Source organism: Calliphora vicina, chromosome 1 (assembly GCF_958450345.1).
Source record: "Calliphora vicina chromosome 1, idCalVici1.1, whole genome shotgun sequence".
NCBI classification, from domain to species: domain Eukaryota; kingdom Metazoa; phylum Arthropoda; class Insecta; order Diptera; family Calliphoridae; genus Calliphora; species Calliphora vicina.
Genome location: NC_088780.1, coordinates 108,317,273 through 108,327,848, shown reverse-complemented (window position 1 = coordinate 108,327,848; position 10,576 = coordinate 108,317,273). Strand labels below are relative to the sequence as shown.

The 10,576-nt window shown below is 27.2% G+C and overlaps 1 long non-coding RNA gene across 1 annotated transcript in view; it reads right to left on the bottom strand.

Moving 5' to 3' along the window:
• Positions 1-1,059: 1,059 nt before the first annotated feature.
• The window catches only part of LOC135963550 (uncharacterized), a 319,480-nt gene continuing 309,963 nt past the window's right edge, over positions 1,060-10,576 (bottom strand). The window contains exons 5-6 of the long non-coding RNA XR_010576851.1: positions 3,639-4,028; positions 1,060-1,360 (exon numbers count right to left, since the gene is read on the bottom strand). This is a non-coding gene — a long non-coding RNA (uncharacterized LOC135963550). The remainder of the gene's footprint in view (positions 1,361-3,638; positions 4,029-10,576) is intronic.

The following is a 10,576-nucleotide window of genomic DNA, read 5'->3' as shown; positions in this document are numbered from 1 at the left end:
AAATATCAGTTGGTATTAACTTGCTGATATTTCTGATGACCTGGTATATTTCACAATAATTTGCTTTCGTGTAAAAAAATACAAAAAAATTTTCATTAAAAATTTCAAGATTTATTTTTTTTTAATTAAAAATTCTGATAGCCTAAAATCATTATAAAATGATGCAATTTTTTGTCGGTTTGCTTTCTGATTTTATTTAAACCTACCAAATCCAACTCCAATTATGACTAAGTTTACTTACTTACCTTACACTGATTGATAAAAAATACACATGTGAAATATGAAAATTAAATAAATAATAAATTAAAATCGATTTTGAAAGGACTGCATTATGCAGTTAGTATACGTTAAGTACACGAAGTCTTAACATTCGCTAAAACTTCAGATTTTGGGGTAGGAAATAATTGAAATTTTCACAAAATATTTATAATGCTTAGTGCAAATTGTGCTTTATTAATATTTTTCGTAAAGTGCATAGTGCTGGTATTATTAAAATTGTTAGTATAATTGAAATTTAAGTGAGTATTAATTATTTTAAGTGTTAGTAGTAGGAGAATATAAGTGATTAAATAATTTATGTAAGTAAGTAAGTTCAGGTTTAAATAATTTATGTAGAAACAAATTCTATGACAGTTATTTATAATAAAACTTAAATTTTATTAAAATTTATTAAAACAAAATGTTTAATTTTGTGTAAAAAATTAAAATTTTGTTTTAAAAACTTTAAATAAATTTTCCAGTTTAAATTAATAATAAGTCTGTATGAATATTATATTACATAGATCAATATTCCTTAAGTTTATGTTGTTATTCGTTGTTATCGGTGTTATCGTAGAGCTCTAAATTAATTTTAAATTCATTTAAATTTGAAAATACTATGGCCATAGACATGAAATTAAAAAAAATTATCGAAATTCTTTAACAGTAGTTATTCATAATAAAATTTAAAATTTATTTAAATTTAATACAAAATTTTCATACGAAATAAAAATTTTGTTTCAAAAACTTTAAATAAATTTTCCATTTTAAATGAATAATTCTTGTATGAATGTGCTTAAATTACATAAATTAATGTTTCTTAAGTTTATGTTAGTAGAATATTTTAAAAAATTTTAAAAAAAGTTTATGTTAGTAGAATATTTTAAAAAATTACAATTAAGATTAAAATAAGCGAATTAGTTTGGCTCTTAAATTATTTCAAATATGCTTAAATTAGTAAAATCCAATGCTATGGATTTTTGATGGTTTAAATTCGGATTCTAGAGAGTTGAGAATATTTGGCTTATGTGAATGGACGGAATTATATGGCAGTTCAAAACATATAGTTGTTTCATGAGAATGGCTGCAATTTGTGAATATTCTGTAAATAAAAATGTTTAAATACATATGTAAATTAGTAATTGTGATTTATATATGGAACTTTTAACTACTCAAATACTGAAGTCGACTCCATATACATATAATAATTTCTTAAAAATTGGGAACTATAATAACATTTTTTTGCTAAAACCGACAATTGTCAACAAATTTATTCATCATGGCGTAAAGCCTTTTATATGTCTAAAAAAATTAAAGCTTGACCCTTAAAATTCTCCGGGACTTATACATTGTATACTAATTTTTGCTATTGTTGGCTTTTATCCTACTATTATTACAGTTAGCTGTATTATATCATAGAACAGCAACTGAAACTGTTGTTACCAATAAGGAGTGAGAGATCGTATACTTGTTTATACGATACATAGTTGTTTTGTTCTGGTTGGTACATATTGGTGTGGTTGCACTTAACTAGTGTTTCTGAGGTCTCTTGTTATTTTCATTTAACATTGTTTTTTTTGTTATACATAATGTCTTTTTTGCTTCCATTTTTGCGGATTGTAGTTAGTGTTGTTGGTGTTTGATATTGAAAGAAATAGTTTATTTTCCACACCAGAGCTCCCAAATGGGGATTAAATCGGAGAGTACTTTTTAAAAATGTGGTACTTTCTTGCATTATTGCGCAGAAATAATTTAATTATTATGAAATAGCTTTGTGTACTTTTAGCACTTTAAAGTTAACTTAAATGATATATTAGAAGCTGAAGACAGCCATCTATATTTTTATTTAATATTTTCTCTTCTGAATTCGATAATATATAGTAGCAACCGAATTTGTTGCCTAGGTTGCACACCTAGAATTTTTCGGTTCTATCAACAGAAAGTCAATTGACAAAGAAGAATTTGGGTTGAAGCAACCAAACTTTCTACCCTTCTAAAATTTTGTAGCCACAACTGTAAAATTAGGTTACTACGATAGAATCATTCGATTGGCAACAAATTCGGTTGCTACTACGAATCTGTTATCTCTGTGCATGTTTTCCATGGTCATACAAAATTTAAAACTCTCCTGGTTATGCAGGTTCAAAGTTCCTATTTAATAGATGCGTGCAATATAAAATTATTATTAAATAAAACTGTTAATAAAAGATAAATTTTTATTTTTGAATGTTAGTTTTTAAAGTTTTTTTCTAGAAATCAGTTTCTCATCAAAACATGGTACAGCATTGAAAATCGTACTTAAACAAAGGATATTTCCAAAAAAAATATCTTCCAATTTTTAAAGATTTTCCTCAAATATGTGAACAATTGGGGGTGCTAAAAATAATTGAAATATTGGTATATATTAAAGAAATGTATTTATGTTTTGGTGTACATTTTTATATTGTAACTAGTTGACCATTTTTTATAATCTTAGTCTTAGGTAAATCCTTGAATAATATATTACTTAAAAACATTTTTAATTTTTTTTACATTAAAATTAGCCTAAAAATATGTCAAAATTGCAAATGGTATACTAAAGATACAAACAACAGTATTATAGTTTTTAGCAATTTTTTATAATTATTTTTTTCAATTTTTAAAAATTAAGTAAATTTCCGTAGAGTTGCATTTTTTTGCTCGCACAATTTTACCACTGTTTTTACTAAAAAATTTATAATTATCCTTACGTAAAAAAATATTGGACAAAATGTCATACAATAATTGCCTATGATCAATAAGAATATAAAAACAGCAGATGTGGACAATTGGATATCTTTTTGAGCAAAATCAGTGCTGTTGAAAATCACATTGCATGGCGTTGCATTTTTTATGCTCGCTACTGTATATTTTCTATTTATTTGTTTAGTTTTTGTATACATATATTTAGAGAATATATATTGTTTCATTATAAGAGAAAAATCTGTCACGTACGGTATGTCACGTACGATATTACATTTTATGTATTATAAAATCATCCAAAGATTACTTTTATTTAAATATGACGGATTGTAAAGGAAAAATAATTGGTTTAGTGAAAGAAATTAAAAGAAAAAATATCGCCTCTCAAAATGACATGTACGATGACATGGAATTGCCCATATGTAATTCTACGTATATTATTTAAAGCCCTAAGAATATTATTTTCAAGTAGTTATTGAAAGCGCTTAAGCAATGACTGTGTTAGGATTCGTTATGTGCGAAATGTCATACAAAAATAATTCAAATTTAGTTTCAAAATTTAAAAAATAAGTCAATGAAGTTCCCAATCAGACCTATCACCTGCAGTTAGAAAATTAGTAGCGAGTAATTTATCGCTATAGCTGAGTATTACTACTTACCTCTTTAGTCTATTGATATTATAGATATAGAATATTCTGCCCATGTTTTCTGATATTAGGCGTATCTTTGGCATGGTCACTCTGACTGCATAGGAGCTGTAAATGACTTGTATCAGTGGATTTTGTTATTCGTTAATAATAACACCTAGATTACGAGTTAAATGCAACTCCAATTTAACATAATCATCAGGGATTTTTTTTCAAAATCACTGTGTTATGTCTATGCAGAGCTTTAACACCATGTAGGAAGATTATTATTATCAGCCATTTGTAATCTACAACTTTCTGTCGATATACTCTATTTGTGTACTGTATGTGTTAGCCAAATTCTCTGGATTCACTTTTAGCCACAACTGTTTTGTCAGCTTCATGTTTCATGCAATGTAGAAGCTGAAAAGTAGATTTTAATAAAAAATATTTATTAATTTTGTGTTTATTGCATTTGAGAATAGTTTGAATATCGAAAAAGTACTTTTATTTATTTATACAACTTGAGTACTTAAACATAGCAGCACTGTTCTGCTAAAATTAATTTTATAGTTTAATGTATGCATAACTGGCTGCTGGATCCTAGTAACACCATACCACATGTATGTAAACAGTTTGGAAAAAAATAATAGCACCACTATGACACTTTTTTTATTTTTCCAAAAACAAATAATTACTGTTAGAATTTTTACAAATGTTTATATTTAATACATAGCTTAGAATGTCCCCTATATTCAAAATGTAGTACTTCTCTTGGAATTGTTATTGTAATTTTTTTATACCAATTTGAAGTAAAAATTACAAAAAAATGCAGAAAAATAAAATGGCACCACTTACATATTTTTTATAAAAACAGTTTTGTTTCACAAAAGTGCTTTAATAGAAAGCACGTGTTTAAAGGATTTGATTTTTATTTTTATTATTTCGATCATAAAGTTTAACGAAAAGCAAATATTTTAAATAAAATGGATCGTGGAAAAGACTCCAGTGCGGAGAAACGTGAAATAATCAAAAAACTAATATCGGATGGAAAATCTTATAGAGAATTTAGTTGGGTTTTCTAACAAAATGATTCACAACGCAATTTATTATAAAGAAAAGGCTGAAAGACGTGGAAGAAAACCAGTTCTGACCCCCCTTCATGCCAAAAGATTGACTGCGAGAGTAAAATGGATGCTTTCAAAGTTGTAACCGAACTATTAAAGGACCTTAATAGAACTGCAACAGTACAAACAGATCGCACATGTCTCAGAGAACATAATTTAAAAAGCGTGCAGTCCAAGAAAGGCCCCTCTTTTAAATGCAAGACATATCGCCAAGCGCATGAAGTTCCCAAAGGAACATCAAAATTGGCCAGTCCAAAAGTGGAAGAATATTTTATAGACAGATGAGAGTAAATTTGTCATGTTTGGTGGAGAAGGTTCCGCTTATACGTCAGACGTCCTCAAAACTCCAATACAATCCAAAATATACAAAAAAAAACATTAAACATGAAGGGGTTTTTTGGTTGTGGTGCTATTTTTTTTTCGCAGCTGTATATATAAACATAGCTGTGTTTTTCTATTTTTGTATATAGTTCATAATAGTTTTAGTCCGTCTGTGAGTGTTTGTACGTTCTAAAGTTTTGGCCTTATCGCATGCGGCTAGTTAAAATAATTGTAGCTGTGGTTAGTTTAATAATTCTAATTGTTTTGTGTTTATACAGCTTGTTTTTTCTGTGTTGTTTCTCAGTGTCCTTGCTAATGGTTGTTTGTAGTTCATAAAGTATTATGAGTTTGTTATGAAAAGATATTAGCAAATTATTGTGTTGTTCTTTTTCTCTGTTTGTTTTTCCCACAATTTTTTTTGTCTTTGTTAATGGCATTATATTGTATTTTATGTGGTTGGGAATATTTACATTTTTTATCTTTAGAAAATAAAATATAAAGAGTCTCATTTTGATAGTCTTCTTAATTGAAAATTAAATGCGTATTATTTGCGGAAAATATGTTGTTTATTTAAGGCGTAAAACTATGCCATTTCTAGTGTCATTGTAATTCAGATTTGAACATTTTGTTTAAATATCTCAAGTAGTTTAAATTGTATATAGTTTTTTGCATTTTAGGTTACGATATACATATCTAGAAATGTTAAATTTTATAATAGAAAATAAGCAGTATTACATATATTCAAATAAAATGAAATTTTCTCCTCTCGCCAAACAAACAAACGTTTGATGCTTTTTTCCGTTTACTCGTTTAGAGTAGGTTAAAATGATAATAGCAGTTTGTGTATTTTCTTTTGCTTACATAGCAATGCATCCCTAATCTAATATGACTGCTTGTTTTTTTGATTTCCAATGTCACATTTGACATTTTGACAGATCATATTACTTATGTGACAATGTAAACTGGTCTTTATTTACATTTGAATTTTCGCTTTGACTTGTATGCGTATGATTAATATGTGATAATTATAACATGTATACGCATAAATTCTCATGCAGTATTTCAAATATTGAGAAAAAGGTATAAAAATTTGTCAAAATTTTAATATTTCTTTTTCCTTAGAAATTTCTTAAAGTATTAGGATACTACTAGAATTGAACAACGCTAACTGCGTTACCTCCGTGATCAAAGGTAATTTTTTTATACCAAAGGTAAAGTTATACCCGTGTCCCAAAACTCATGATTTGAATTTTCCACCATATGTGAAGTAAAGAGAACAACGCGTTTTTATCATTGCAATAAATTTCAAAAATAATGAAAGTTTGGCAGACACGGTTCAAAAATATGGTAATAACTTCGACAACTGTGAAGAGTATAATTGAAATATTAAAAGTAATTGGTGACGCTAAAAACACTGGTCCTCCAAAAACATGTTTTTCAAACATCAATATAGAATTATTGCTTGAGGGAGTTGCTATAAGTTCAGCAACATCAATTCGGCGTCGGGGACAAGAATTTCAAATTGAAGTTTAAAGAAGCACAGAGTGTTTGACAAGATCTACGTCTTCATGCATAACAATTTCAATTCAAGCTAGATGTGAAGCCTGAAGACCATGCGTAGTGAAGGGAGTTGGTTGAATGTATGATTGAACATTATCCTAAGCACATTTTCACATTGATGGCTTTGTTAATCGTTACCGCATTTGGTATTCAGAGAACCCACAATGTGTCACGGTTTGTGGTCGGTTGTTGGCTGGAGGCATCATAAGACCATACTTCTTTGAAAATGAGGCTCCATGAGGTCAAACAGACATGATAACAGGGTGCTTTCTGACTAAATTGAGCGTTTTCTATTTAATTAAAATCTTGTATAAATTTCTGTAGGATTTTAACGAAACTCCAGAAAAATTTTTCTGAAAACGTGTCAATTCACTGTTTGATTGAAATCAGGGCACAATTAGAAAGGTGACAGCGATGAAACAGCTGATTATTTTTTTTATTCAGTTTGAATTGTCAGTTCACTTGTGGTTGTTGTGGCAAAAAATACAACAAACTCAAAAGCAAAAATAACAACAGTCAACATTGACAGTTCACCTACTTTTTAACAAAAACAAAGTACCAGTTGTTTTTGTATTGTTGTAGTGATGTAGTCACCGTTCTAAGTGTGCCCTGATTGAAATATTGGAAATATGACGGTAATTCAATAATAGGAACCTGATGTTAAAAAGTTATTCCGAATTTGATCGAATATTCAGCATTTGCTGAAAATTGTATTTCTCCAAAAATCCGACGAATTACATACATAATGGTAAATTATGATAGTTGTTGAACTAATTCCTTTGTTCTTCTATTATCTCTTATTACCATAATAAAACTTACACGGAAAGGTAAAAAATAACCAAATTAATTATTTAAAATTAGTTTTAAAAATATATTTTTATCGTAATAAGCAAACGTTATCCTTATTAGAGTATAATTCTTATCTGAGCACTTATGACAACAATTAAATGATCGCAACTTTTCCAATTTTTTGGATAAACAAATACATTTAATTCAAGTCATAACACAAAAAATTTAATTTTTCAGGAGACGCATTGACAACAATTAAATGATCGCAACTTTTCCAATTTTTTGGATAAACAAATACATTTAATTCAAGTCATAACACAAAAAATTTAATTTTTCAGGAGACGCATTTTTAGTTTTTAAACCGATATATATTTTTTTTTTAATTTTTAAGGGAAATAAACACATAACAAAACATATCACTTTTCTAGATAACTTAACGATGTTGAACACAAAAACGGCAACGCGCAACTAAAATAATACGTTATTGTAAATAATAGATAATAGGTTATTCAATTAGAACAAAATGCTTCTATGGAGATCCTGCGTGTAATTTTAGAAGCATGTTCACAAAACTTTGTCTGTTATTAAAACAACATCTTTACTATGCAATGGTACTATTAAATCGATTGTGCCTGAAGGAATTGGCATTAAATTAAAGTAAAATGATTGATCTTTTGTATTTTTTGATTCCAAATAAAACAAATGCTAAAAAAAAGAAATATATCCACATTCACTTGTGTATGTGTTTTTGTCATGTTATATTTTTCTTAAGTTTCATCAAAATCGGCCATAAAATATATCATATTTCGCTATCTTTCCATTAGAAATTCCAAATATTGAAAAATTTGACCTTTGACTTCACGATTTAAGGGTTAACGTTTTCCGATTCGCTCATTCGCCAAAATATGGCCAAAAAATTAGTTTTTCTCGAAAATCACAAAATTTATATAGCAGGTACGGAAAAACTATAGGAGGTATTGACATACTTTTTCACATTTTTATTCCCTATTTGTTGTAAATAAATCCCCATGTGATGATCAAAAAATTCTGAAAAAAATTTTTAAAAATTTTAAATTGGAAAAATATTTTTTTTTGGTTATACCTGCGAATAGGTTAACTGTATCCTATGAAGATAAAAACACATATACAAGTAAATATGGATTTATTTTAAGTAAGAAAAAATTTTTGTTTTAATATTTCTCAAAATATGTTAATTTTGTTCCTACATTTCTTGTTCTAGTGGCCTGAGACACGTTAATGGCCTGGCGATTTTTTAATAACTTTAACATTTTTTAACCAATTTTTGTCTTTTATATCTTATTATAACGATAATTACGTGCAAATTTCGATTCTTTTAAATTAAATTGCAAAAGTAATTATTTAATGGCAAAAATTAAAAAAAAACTGAAAAAAATGCATTTTCCCCCTTGTAAATGCACCTCAAAACTAAATCGCTAAGTCGGCACAGGTTGCCTTTCTTAGAACAAGCTAAAATTTAGTTTGGTGGTATTTTAGGTCATTACAGAAGTTGTCAGCGGGTACCGTTTCAACATTTCAAAAAATGTAATTCTAAGGAACACTCTAATACATACATATACGTGATGACAATTTTTGAAATTGTTTTATTATATTCTTATAATTTCATGGAAATTTGCTGTCGTTATTATGATTATCTTTATGTCTTCGTTCCTGTAGCTGTGTGCTGTGATGTTATTTTAATACAGATTTATTATACAACCCATAAAATTAAGCAGAAACTATTATACAAAAATGTTTATAAAAACCATTTTGCATTAAAAAGCATAATTCATTGTCATGATACAAATTTCTTTGGCACAAAAACACGGATATACAGACACACACACGAACCTTAAGAAATATTCAGTCAGGCGATAACTACGTTAAACAGAACTAACAAAAAAAAAACGTTCAAACCAACAGGTTAATATGGAAGAAAAATTCCTTTAAATATACTGAAAGACAGACAGACGAACACACCTTGATAACAACAAAATAATCGTGTTATAAAAGAAAATTAATTTCTTTATTTTTATGTTTTAACATAAATTTATTAACTAAATATTACGTATACATGTAATGGTTACACATACATACTAATACGCACGAATACTCCAATAGAAAAATATTTAGTGCAAGCTGAGGCTTAAGAGAATGTAACGTAAACTCACAATATTTATAAAAAAAAAATCATAATTTTTTCTAGAGTCTTTAAACAATTGTAGTGGCATCTATTGGTATTGGTATTAATTGATTACCAATTAAATGTTTTTAAGTCATCGTTTAAATTTTTGGCAAAATTTTGCAGTCAGGAGGTTGCTCTGGTTAGATTAATATATGGATCAGAATCCATATGTTGCCAGAAAGATGGGATAAGGTCATAGCTAACAATTGCCAATACTTTGAATAAATTTATATTGTACAAATATTTCAAAATAAAAGGTCGATTAATCGAATATTCGAATAAAAAATAGTTTATACAAATAGAAATATTGAATAAAAAAATCTCAAATAAATAAAATCTATTATTTATAATGTTAAACAGATATGTTCATCATTGGAAATTTGTACATTTATTAAGATCTCAAGATCAAAATTTTTTTTTTCAAAAAATTAAAAAACTGAAAAAAATAAATTTTGTTTACATAAAAATATTTAAAATTTTTATTTTGAAGTATAATTTGGTGAAGGGTATATAAGATTCGACACAGCCGAATATAGTTCTCTTACTTGTTTATTTTATATTTTTTCATTGTTAACAAACAAGTTACTAGAACTTTTCTGGTTTTAAATATATTATAGTAAATTATTGGTATAATATTTTTTATTGATTATTCGTTCGAATAAGGGAGGAAATTTAAAAAATTAATCGATCGTTTCAATAATTAAAAATTGGTAAACTTTTATTTAATCAAAATAAAACTCTAATAATTGACAACCCTTCAATATCAGGTCAATTCCTATTGATTGTAACAAATTATAATTGTAAATTTAAAACAAAAACCATCTATTTAGCTCACATTTAATTTTCAATTTTTTAATATTAATACTTTATAAATTTTATAACGTTAGTCAGTAAAACATTTCATTCCTTTAACTAACCACCAGTTTCATACAGACACAATGAAGACTAAGGAGCAGAGAATAAATTTTAAC